Here is an 11,266-nt window from a genome sequence, read left to right on the forward strand (position 1 = left end):
CTGCCATGTCTTATAACCTAAATCATCAGCCATATTAGGGACTCCCATTTTTAAGTTATATTATTATTGTTATAGTCATGATAGTGTAGTACTATTATTTAACTATTTTTCATGTTTGGGATTCTTATTAATTTCTTTGGGTTCCTTCGGAAATCACACCAAAATTTTCTTTTTCTATGAGAATAATAAGACTATCTATTTATAAACTACTAGATGGTATATAAATCTTGACCACAATATTAATTATCTAATAAAATATTAATTTCTAAACAATGAAACTACTATTACTTAACATTAATAAAACTACTAAATATTTGACTTGACTTGACTCTAACAAAACTACTAAACATTTAAGCTTTTTCCCCTAGAGAGGAACTGCTTGAAGAAGCAATAAGACAAGAAAAGTGAAACGGAAGAAAAGATTCCCAAAAAAAGGCATCACATAACATACAGCAAAGACAATTCTTTACCTTTCTTACTTTGTTCTTTATTTCTATCTTTTTTCATTACTTGTTATCAATTGATTGGGATTTAATCTTGTACTAACTTGTGGTTAACTCCTCTTGTAGATGAAAAGTAATGCTGCAAATCCAAAGTGATTTACTTTATTCCAAAGGTTTTCCTCTCTTTACCCTATTCCAAAATTTTCTCTTTCGGTTTCTTGGATTCTTATGCTTCCTTGTGGCATGAAATGAATTGAAATTCTTGTCCCTATTTGAAATTCTTATTTGGTATCAAAAGCAATGCTCCAAAATCTTCCAGATAAAAGCTATGCAAGGATATAGTATCAGCAAAATATTACTGCAATAGACTTTTTTTTTTCCACTATTAATGCAATAGATTACTTTGCCTTAATTCAATTAGATCTGAATGATAATGTAGCCATTGTAAGCTAGACCCTGAATTTGGACCCCCTAAATAAGTGCAATGAAGGTAACTCTAAGTTGGTGTGATATCTTAACTACAAATCGTCCCATTTTGAATATTCCTATGAAAACAGTGAGACAGCACCACACAATCTACAAGCCACATTACAATCTGCAGGTGATAGATCTTAAAATTGTTCCCGACCTTTTTTCATTCACATTATATTCTTATTCTTTTAATAGAATTGAATCTACGCTCATTCCAATTTGAGGTTTATCCTCATGGAATAAATGGAGCTGAATATATGCTTATTAAATTTAATGGCAATTCTCCATTAGCAAGCATTTTCTAGTACATAGCTCCAATATTTTTAATTGAAATTCTATTTTAATCTAAAATTTCCCCCAATTAGGTTACAGAATTCCATTTTTAAGTAATTTTCCTGCTTTCTTAGAGACTTATGTTCACCCTTAATGAACTTGATAACTGTTTCCTTGTTTGCTCTCACCTTTTGAGCTAATCCAAAAATATGTAAATTGCTTAGGTTAATGTTCCAAGACCTAGCTATCAACTTATTGTTTCATGGAATAAGATACATGATTAGATTAGTCCTTGCCTTGGAAATAATTATGGGTGGCAATTTTGGATACAATGACCTGGCATGAACATGACTTGAAAGACACATAATTGAAACACAATAAGGAAATATTAGCCTCACAATTGGGTATCAAAATGGGCATTATTTGATCAACTTGTAGGTTGACACGATTAACCTATTAGTAACTTATTAAAAATTTAAGGCTGACACGGTAACTCCAACTCCAACGTATAATAAGTCACGCTTATAACACGAATGATCGGCCATATCAAGAACTCTTATATCACATTATATTATTATTATTGTTATCATATTAGAGTATATTACTATTATTATACTATTTTTTTATGTTTGGGATTCTTATTTCTTTGGGTCCTTTAGAAATCATACAAAAAAATTTTACTTGGCCCTCCCATGTTGACACCAAAATTCTATGGATTTCCTCCTAAACTTACAGTAAAAAATTGTCTAATTCGGGCTTTCTTGCTAAATAGACTATAAGAGCCAAAGGCTAGAGGTAATTTGCACCAAAATTTTCAAAAAATTAACTTTTTAAAAAAGAAAAAGAACTGATTGTGTTCCCTTATATATTTATTTACTCCAAAGTTTTTTTTTATTTTCATCCCATCATATATTATCTAGATAGTAGTTTAGACTATTTACTTCCTTCTCAACGAAGTAATGGAGCCAAAGTATATTTATTAACAATAAATTGTTTTTGAGTGCCTCCCCTCCTGAATAGATTAGTGGTACAAAAATTTTGTGGAGGCCCTTCTTGAATTTATAGTGGAAATAATTTAGTTGCATCGTAAATAGAGTACTTGAACTAAAATGTTAGCGGTAAAGACTCTTTAAGAATTCACACCAAGTTTCAATCAAGAATAAATTTTTGAGTTCCTTCCTAGTGGTTCCAGTAATAATATGTTGTTGCCTGATGCATAGTAATTTTTAAATTTTTGTGATGTTTCATTAGTTATTTTATCTAAAAATTTAAACAAGTCAAATGGATTAAAACGCAACATGATATCTTAATAATTAGTGTATTACTAATAAAAGAAAAAAAAAAGAGAGAAAAAAGGGTTTGATACAAACATGACACAAAAGCTTAAATGTCGTATATAAGTTTCTACCCATTTGACAAGGACTAAACGATGACATGACGCAACACGTCACATTTATAGCTCTGAAAAAACCTAAGTGGTTGCATTGTAAAACTACTATAATGGCTACATTGTTGTGAAAAATATTTGAAGGATTAATTTTTTCTACATTAATAATGTATACACTGTCAGTTTTGGATAAATAAAAATTATACAAAATTTGAATTTAAAATTCAATTTTGCACATGTATCATGAATTCAACAGTAATAGTGTATACACTGTTAATGTATATAAAATTTATTCATATTTAAATAGCATAAATTATCGCAAGTGACTAAAAATTGATCTAGTAAAGATACTTTATATAATTTATATAATTATTTACATTTGTAGTTGTATCATCAATTCCTAGATATTACAAATTTCTTTATAGAAAAATATAATAGCATAATTTTCTAAGGACAAAACGGTCAAAGCATTATATACATGAGGCATGCCTGTCCTTTCACACCTCACATACACAACAATTTAATCTACACGTTTGACCAATTAATTATAGGGGCAATTTATAGACTTTTGGCTTACAAAGGGCAATTTAATACCCATTCCATATTACAGGAGGACAACTTGAGATCAAGTCTACGGACTATAGGCCACATTACAATCTACAGGTGGTATGACCTTAAAATTATTCGTAACTTTTTCTTTTTTTTTTCAGTCACCTTATATTCTTATTCTTTTAATTATAGAATTGAATCTAATAAACTCATTCCAATTTGACGATTATCCTCACAGAATAAATAGAGCTGAATATATGTTTATTAGATTTAATGGCAATTCTCCTATTAGCAAGCATTTTCTAATAAATATCTCCAACATTTTTTAATTAAACTTCTAATTTATTCTAGAATTATCCACCTAATAGGTTATAGAATTCCATTTTTAAGTAATTTTGCTGCTCCCTTAATTTATTTTCTCCTTTACTAGACATGATAAATATTTCCTTATTTGCTTCTACCATATCCCCCTACTTTTACCCATGCACCTTGAGCTAACTAGAAAATATTTAAATTGCCTAGGAAGTATTTGATGTCCTTCCTTCATTTTTGTCCTTCAGATTATGAGGATTTAATGTCATTGTGTCCGCTTAGGCGCTAACAAGTTAGAGTTGATGCAGAAGTATGACTTTTTGTGCTCAAAAGTAAAATCTTGTTACATTTGTCATTATAAAACTAATACTAATATAATATAAGATTTGTGTTATTTATATAGTGGGGGCTATGTTAAGAAAATCAAAAAAATTGATGAACTTAAGAAAAGAGAAAAGTAAACAAGAAGGAATTACACTTTGCACCTTCAACTATACCGGAATTCTCACTTTAGTGTCTAAACTTTAAAATAAGACACTTTAATCCGTGTAGTATAAAATTTATTCTACTTATTAATCCATAAAATATAAAATCTATAACACTTTAATTCCTAAAATTATAAATGTTGTCCCATTTATATATAAAATCTATCTCACTTCCGTCAATGATTTTACTTATTTGATCCTATTTAATTATATGTTTTAGCAACTAAAAAGTCCTATTTTGAAGTTTAGGAACTAAAATGAGAACATGGACATAATTGAAGGATACCAAGTGGAATTAATTCTTACCGATTGTTGTTTAATATGAACAATACTTTGGTGATTACAAATATAAACATAGCATTTTGTCCCAGCATACAAGAAAATGTAAAAATGTGATAGGTTTCACATATGAAAAGTATGTCATAGCCATTTATGGCTAGATTATCTCGTACGATAGGTAATCAATTTGCTAAGATCCTATGTCCCATTTTGTACATGTCACTATATGCGTTATGGAAGGGTAATTTTTAGATTTTACACAACAAGTAAAGGAAAAAAAAAGATTTTGTAATCGTCATAATTAAGAAAATTACATTATAAAACAGCCCATCCCTTATACAGTAAAAGGTGGTTTATGGAATACGCTATGTTACTAGTGCAGAAGTTTGGAACATGATATCAAAAGTGAAATATTTTGCAGCTTTCACTTTCAGGGAGTGAAAGTATAGTAGATATCTTGAGTAGCTTTCAGGTAATTTTAACCTTTCTTTTTGTAATTAAACTGAAGTTTAATCTTTTTGATGTTCTTTTGCCTTGGCGAAGAAAAGCCATGTAATAGACAACAAAGCAATCAATTCTTTGCTTGCTTTTTTTTTTTTTTTCATTTTGTTGTTTGTTTCTAGCTTTTTCCTTGAACTGACTCGATGTTAAGCATTCTTGTCCATATTTACTTTATTAAAAAGATCTTCCTTTCTTTGCTATATTCCAAATTTTTGAATTTCAATTCCTTGGAAATCTTATACTTCCTGGTGGAACAACATGGCTTTTAAAAAAAAATTCATTAACGAATTAATAAAAATCGTCCAACACACTTTGAATTTATATTACAGAAATCTGCACTAATAGCAAGGTAGGTTAAACATGCAATATAAATAACATATTTGTAATTTAACAAATATAATAGATTTAAAAAATTATGAACAGATCTGAAAAATACAAAAAATTTCAAAATTATCTTCTAATAAGATAAATCACTTTGGCTCTCTTTTGTACATGTTGCAATCACTAGATTTGTTAATCAACTATCAAAGATTCAAAAATTTTCCAAATCTGAACATTATGTCTGAAATAAATTCAGATCTAACAACATAAGAAAAAACTACACAAAAATCTCACTATGAACTCCTAGAAAAAATAGAAATTTCTTATTAGGAACCTCTAAGAAAAATAGAAAACTCTCATTAATAAAACTTAAAAGAGACTTTGTTAAAAAAAAAAAAACAAAGTAAAAATGGAATCCATGGGAGGGAGACTACCATGGTTTCTCTTCCAAAAAGGAAGGTCTTCTGAGAAAAGGATAACAACAACAGAGAAATTGGAGAAGAAGAGAGGAGAGATGGAACCACATGACTTGAAATTCCAATTTGAGACTATTGCCCTATTAACTCAGTATCGAAAGCAATGCTTCAAAATCTATTAGGTGAAAGATCGGCACTCTAACATAAGTTAGTGCAATAAACTACTTTCCTTAAAGTAAATCTCTTTTGTCACAGTGTTATTTAAATAATCATGAGTTTTTTGCTAAAATAATTCAGTTCCCAAAAAATATTGCCAAGCTAGTACAATTTGGAAAAATATACCCTTTCTAATATATTTGATGCCACTCGGACTTTTAATGCAAGTTGTTGAATGTAAATATCTACTCCGACATTTATGTGATATCTTTGTTCTTTACGCTCTTTTTTATTTTTCTGGCATTACAAGATATATTTTATTATATGAGGTGCACCAAATGTACTTTGTACAATAATAATTTCAAGCTTCATTGTTCCCAATTAGTGTTCTCTTTACAATAATTTCAATAGTATAAATCATTTGCATTTGTTTTACTATTGATAGAAGAACAGATATTTTTTTTCAAGCAAAAAAGACTTTAAATTTTGGATACATTTTACTGATCTTTTGTCATTAATAGCGCGCGGTGCATTGACAGGGTGTCGAGCCTGTGCAATAATAATTATCTACTCAAGAAAAATACAGATTTTGTATATAGCGGTGAGTAGGGTCGAATCCACAGGGACTGGGGATAATTTGTTTCTTCTAAAGTTCAGTGCATGCACTACAACAAAAATGACCTTTAACGGCATTTAAAGGTGTCAGTATAGATAATCTAACCTGACACTTTACCTTTTCTCACACCTCGGACGAGTGTCGTCCCTTCCAATGTGGGGATAGGCTCGTAGCATTCAAACGTGTTAGGAAAACTATGTTGTTATAGCATCCCATCTGCCAACAAAAATCTCTTTTCTTGATAATCGAAAGTGTCAGGATAGCTATAGTACAACATTAGAATATCGAATTCTATGTTGACACTTTTAACTGCCAGGAGTTTTTTTTTTCTTTTTTTTTTATATAGAAGCAACCTGCAGGTAATGTTCCTTGCTATACATTCCGTCAATCAGAAACCCAAAGGACTTGTAAAATTATCCCAAAGAACAGAATGCATATAGTAATCTAAAAACAAATGTCAATACTCAAATATAATTTGTTGAACTAAAAGTCAGTAACAAGTGCTAACATAGCAAATCCCTAACAAGTACAAACTTAGTTTCTAAATTTCAAAATCATAACCAAGATTACAACATTGAATAAACACAACTTTATTAAGAATGTTGTAGCTGATTTGTACCTTTGCTTCTTCACTTTTTCAATAACCCCAAAGTTTTATCCATTGCTCTTTCCGAACCCTTACATCCTTTTGAAACCGACCACATACAAAACAGAGGACTCAAGACCAATATATCTTCGGCTATGTTTGCAGCTTTAGCATCAGATTAGTAATTGTAAATTAATGGCTTTGGTTAATCATATTTGCTAGCTTCAGCTTCTGCAGGATCCTTGCTGCCTTGACTTGCTTCTGATGTTGCCCAGCTTTCTACAATCTCCCCAGGCCAGTTGCTGGCAATTACCCCATATCCTAACTTGTTCTTAATTGGACAGATTGTTGCAGCAGAGTTCATCTTTTGATGCAAACATCAATATGTTCCATTTCCACTACGCTCAAACTCCTCGTGTTGTATTCTCACTGTTCCTGAGTGGCTTTTATGTGCAACCTTGTCCATTTCTAATCTGGATTCACTAAACTGTGCTTTGTTCTATCCTTCCAGATTAGTCATCGTAAATTGCAAGTAAGCTGAATGTGCTCCTTCCCAGCAATTAAAAAAAATGCCTTCATGCTTTTGCAAATTACAGAAGGCAAATATACCTTCATCCAATTGAAAAACAAAAGCTCCGAATCCTCACAGTGAACTATTTCTCACTCGCATCTAGCACTCCAGCATATTTTGGGGATGCCTTGCTCCAGCGTATCACCTACATATGAGGTCTCTCAAACATGTAGTAATAGAGCTTGACCCTGCTAGTAAATGGGAAAATGACTTTTAAAGTCATGCAGAGCCAATAATTCGAGTCAGTAGTTTGTTTACACACTGTGTGCACATGTGACTTTCGTATAGAAAGTGATAAAAAATTTTCCAGTACTTACCATACCTATGATAGTAGGACCCACCCAATATAGATTGCACCCATGCCTTCTTCACAATTACAGTTCCCAGAAGATGGCAAAGTTCCTGTGTTGAGTAGGACTTCTCTGGCTGCATAGAAATTCACAGGTTTAAGCATCATCAATGACAACCTAAAAAGCCATGGCTAGTCAGCAATTTGCCGGCACTATGTTCATTTTCAATGGACTATAACATGTGTAATATGTAAAGGAAACCTGCGTATATATATGTCAACAAAAATCTCACAAGATAACCTGGATATAAGTAGTAAGCCAACCAAGTACAGTGTCCATTTGCTATGTTGCCACATTTTATCGAACAGGTTATGGGCAGTAAGTGCATAACAAAAATAGTCACATGAATCAAGTAGACAATCGAGAGGAACAAAGCTGAACAACAAGTGCACTCAAATCATAAACTATTACTATATCCATTTCAATCTCAAACAGACGGGACTAATCTCAAATGTAATCAATTTAGGGCAAACTTTGAAACTTAACCTTCATAATTCAACACAATAGAGTACACAGCTTCCAGAATAGCTAATAATGTCCAGAAAAAAGCTTAAACATTACCTCATATGGAAAATAGTGATTGGCTGCCATGTACACGAACATATAAGTAAGGGGGTTGTACTCGAGTGCAGGTACAGAAGCATTTTTCCTCTCATCTGCTGCAATTTGCAATTGGCAATTGGATTGTGTTTTGTTTGGCTCGAAATAAATGGTAATAGCAATGGGAAAGCTTGAAGAATGGACAGCTTCTTTACGGTGACATTTAGCAAAAACATTATCTAATTGCTCAAAAAATAAAAAAAAACCATGCAATTACATACCTTCAATGGGAAAGCAAGGAAAGTTTGTTTTCAGGGAGATTCAGCAGAAAAAACTCCAAGTGTTTTGGCTAGAGATAATTTGCTGAGGAGAGAGTGTTTCTTGTGAGAGAGATGAGATGAAGCAAAATTTGACTAAGTCTTTTGGCCGGCAATTTGAAAGTTTTGAATATTTCATGGCAAATGAATCTTCCGCCAAAACAAGCCGATGTCGTTTAGTGTCTTTCTTTATTTTTTAATTTGGGTGTATCTCACATTTTTTCAAGTGTCATGATAGGTAGTCTAAAGGCACATTATTATTCTTATATCAGATAAAATAAAATAAAAATAGAGTATATATTATTGAGTTGATAATAAGTGTCATGATAGAAGTGCTATAATGACACAAATCATCAAGTGTCCTTATAGGCATGTCAGGAAAGGTTATTTTTGTTGTAGTGATGGGGGATTTTGGAAAATATAAAATTACTAATTAACTGACTAATGAAACAACTAAAAGAAATAAATAGGAAATAATCAATAACTAATACGACTCTAGCCAAAGGTGCAACTTTTCAGACACGGTCCATTCAACTGATCATCGATGCAAAGATAATTTAATTACTCATGAATAGATTGGTTATAGTTGTCATACATGCGATGAACAACCAGCCTTTTCTTAATTTCTCGATAGTTAAGGTACGACCGTTAACTATTTCCCTAACCAAGAAATAACTCTAGGTACGACCATAGGATTTAATTATTCGATTGCATTAATAATTAGAAAAGCCCAACCCTAACCAACAAACACGCTACGAGGGTTTGTTTAAGTTAGATCATATGTTTCCCTAACATGAAACCAATCACGCTAGTCGCCACTGGTATCAATCAATTGAACAATTACGGATTCAATCAATTAATTTGGCATTAGATCATTAAGTTAATTCGAATATCGGGCCCTTGACACTCAAATAACATAACAAGCACAAGCAATTAAATCAGGAAACGCACAAATACCAATGAATAAAAGAAATGAATAAAATAATTAGATCTCACAGATATTCGAAACCGAGTCCTCAAATTGACCTTTGACTAGAAAAACTTAGCCACGCCTCATGAGAAAATCTCCACGTAATTTAACTGAGGTCCAGGCCATCAAAGGAACTAAGAAAGAAAAAAACTAAACTCTGCTAAAAGCTCAGCTAAAACTATTGATAAGAAAACCTCCTGTACGTTTGTCTTCTTTTAAAGCCAAAGGGAGATGACTCATGATATCTAGTGGTCCCCACGGATTAGGAGTCAAAGAGCAAAAGAAATGGAGCTCTGTCGAATTAAGAGTCAAAGTCCAAGAAGGAAACTCTGCCGAATTGAGAGAAACCAAGTCCACAAGGTGGGGTCCTGCCGAATTGCTCCTTGTTTCCTATTACCAGGAGAGCTCTAATCTCCTAATCAGCAAGCAAATGCAGTCCGTCTCTTCCTCTCCTTGTGGGCCAGGTCGATGGAGCCTTCTTGAAGTCTCCCACTTATGGAGCAAGTCCCTCATTTTTTTGTAGTTTCTTGCTCCAATCCCTGAAATTAAATCCAAATACCAAATATAAGTAAATATTACTAATTAAAACAATATTTGGCAAGGACAAAAGGGGAAATTAATAATAAAATAACCAACAATTAGCACCCTATCAATTCCCCCCACACCTAAATCATGCTTGCCCTCAAGCATGGGGACGACAAATAACACCAAAATTTGAAAATGTGTATTGCTCCATCTACCCTATTGCCAAGATACCAAGGAAAACATCTATCAAACATTAGTGATCAGGGTTCAAGAAACATCACCCCAGTTAGCTTCTAAACCACAAACTCCTCCAATTTAAAGCAAACTAATCTAAGAAAAAGGAATGGTTGCTCACATTTATCAGCAAACGGTCCAACTATTAACCAAAATCTCGACATTAAGATCACAAATCGGCAAGCTGACTTTTCATATACGAACACAATCTTTACTTTACTTCTTTACTTCTTTTTTTCTTTTTTTTTGTTCTTTTTTTTTTTTGAATAACAAAAGACTTAGTTTATAGCCCTTAGAGCCTTTTGACGCGAACTCCAACATTTTCCAGATGGAGGAGCCCGGTTACTCAGCTCCAATTGCTACGGGACCACGCACTCATAGCAACTACTATCTTTTGACGCGAGAGTCTACACTTTAGGTGAAGATCCCCGGTTACTCAGTAGTAACTACTAGCGGAGTACAGTCAACTCTTATTTACAACCATATAGCACGATATCTAAAAACAACACAAGAATAACAGTAGCCAGCCTCAAATTTTCAAACATGGAGAACTAAAATTAATAACCGAACCAATTCATATGAAAAATGCCAACAATCATTCCCTATGCCTAGAAAAGTTAACCAAAAATTGAAAAAGTTAAGCAATTATTGATATTCACCAAAGAGATGTTCCTGAACTCAACCACATCAACTTGATACCCTTTTATTACTAAAACTTGGCAATAGCAGAATTAGAGACAACAATCCAGCATCAAAACTTGGTATTCATATAAAACTGATCACTAGAAAGAAAAAGAAAAGAAAATAAATGAAAGATAGGCAAAAACTAACTAAAAATAAAGGAAAAACCCCTAGAAACTAAAAACAAAAATACTAGCACCCAAACTGACCCCCCACACCTAAATCACACATTGCCCTCAATGTGATAAATAAACAGTAATAGTAAGCAAAAGAGCAACGGTAC

The 11,266-nt window shown here is 32.3% G+C and overlaps 1 long non-coding RNA gene across 2 annotated transcripts; it reads right to left on the reverse strand.

The window, feature by feature from the left end:
* Nucleotides 1–6,670: 6,670 nt before the first annotated feature.
* On the reverse strand, nucleotides 6,671–8,686 carry LOC113735155 (uncharacterized). 2 transcript variants are annotated; one of them, XR_003459520.2, is made up of 4 exons: nucleotides 8,538–8,686; nucleotides 8,278–8,375; nucleotides 7,689–7,792; nucleotides 6,671–7,576 (listed from the first exon to the last, which is right to left on the reverse strand). It is a non-coding gene; the product is annotated as an uncharacterized lncRNA (long non-coding RNA). The 2 variants fall into 2 exon arrangements; XR_011841940.1 differs by having other exon boundaries at nucleotides 7,684–7,792.
* Between the last annotated feature and the right edge of the window lie 2,580 nt (nucleotides 8,687–11,266).

This window comes from Coffea arabica, chromosome 3c (assembly GCF_036785885.1).
Source record: "Coffea arabica cultivar ET-39 chromosome 3c, Coffea Arabica ET-39 HiFi, whole genome shotgun sequence".
Lineage (NCBI taxonomy): Eukaryota > Viridiplantae > Streptophyta > Magnoliopsida > Gentianales > Rubiaceae > Coffea > Coffea arabica.